Consider the following 1,632-nt stretch of genomic DNA (forward strand, 5'->3'; position numbering starts at 1 on the left):
CCTCCAAAAATGATGGCAGAGATGCTCTTGAAGGCACAAAAGTACATGAACGCTGAAGACGTTTTAGCCGCAATAAAAGACGTAGAGAAAATCAATGAAAAATGAAGGAAAGAGGACGACCGGAGAGGACAGAATAGGGAACGCTCAGATCGTCAGACCAATATGGGGGTAAAAGGAAAGGCGAAAAAGCTCCTTGGACGATAAAATTCACTCCTTTAGTAATGCCTGTTGACAAATTTTTTTTGGCGCAGATTAAAGATTAGCACTACCTCAAATGGCCTAGGCCATTACATTCTTCACCCAACGTGCGTGATAAGAAGAAGTATTGTCGTTTCCACAATGATCACGGCCATTACACAAAGGATTGCAAAGACCTGAAGGAGCAGATAGAGGAGCTCATACGAAAAGGGAAACTGTAGAGGGTTGTGAAAAAGGGAGAACCTAGTAGGTCCAGGGACGATGACAAGGACAAGCATGAAGCCTCACCAAAGGACGAGGACTATATGTCCCAACGTCCGCTAAGCGTGATCGGGGAGATAAAGACGATCACAAGCGGGCCATCCATAGAGGGGTCGTTCAAATCCCTCAAGAAGTCATATCAGAGGCAAGTGAACAACACCCACAAGATACCCCCTTGAAGCAGAGACGAATGGACAGGGACATGTTTTTCTCTGAAAAAGGCGCTAGAGGAGTGAAGCAACCTCATGACGACCCCTTGGTCATAATGCTCATGATAGAAGGGTTCAACACCAAGAGAATCCTTATGGATAATGGCAACTCCGCTAACATTATCTTCCTCTCTACTTTTTAACAGTTGAAGCTAGATCCAAGAAGACTGCACCCTTTTTAGTCCTCCCTTGTCAGCTTTAGTGTGGACAGGGTGTATCCCAAAGGCATAGTGACATTAACAGTCATAGTAGGATCTTATTCATGACAGCTGACTCGTTAGTTGGATTTCCTGGTGGTAGACTGTCCCTCTTTATACAATATGATCATTGGGAGGCCCACACTCAACTACTGGAACGCAGCCACTTCTACCTATAGCCTGAAGGTGAAATTCCTAACGGAATACGGTATAGGCAAAGTAAAAGGAGATCAAGTACTGGCTAGGGAGTGCTATCAAGCAGTGTTGGCAACCAAGGAAAACCATACGTGGATGATCGAGGAAAAAGAAGAGGAGAAGGTGGAAGCCCTGGACATTGTGAAGCTGGTAAACGGGGAGCCAATGAAGACCACCAGAGTGGGGACGACCATGAGTCTAGACACAAAGAAGAAGCTAGTCCAGTTCCTCAGGGAGAACCTGGACATTTTTGCCTGGAGCCACGAGGACATGCCAGGCATATCCCTGGAGATTATCCAACACAAGTTAGATGTGGACCCTGAGAAAAAGCCCGTCCTGCAGAGAGGACGAGTGTTTGCTCCAGAATGGAACCAAGCGATCATGGACGAAGTAAATAAGCTACTAACAGCGGGCTTTATCCATGAGGTCTACTACCTAGACTGGCTGACCAACGTCGTTCTCGTGAAGAAGGCAAATGGGAAATGGAGAATGTGCGTGGACTTCACAGACTTGAACAAGGCCTGCCCGAAGGACAGCTTCCCCCTGCCGAGGAAAGATCAGATAATGGATTC

The sequence above is a fragment of the Castanea sativa genome, chromosome 6, assembly GCF_040712315.1.
Source record: "Castanea sativa cultivar Marrone di Chiusa Pesio chromosome 6, ASM4071231v1".
Taxonomy (NCBI): Eukaryota; Viridiplantae; Streptophyta; class Magnoliopsida; order Fagales; family Fagaceae; genus Castanea; species Castanea sativa.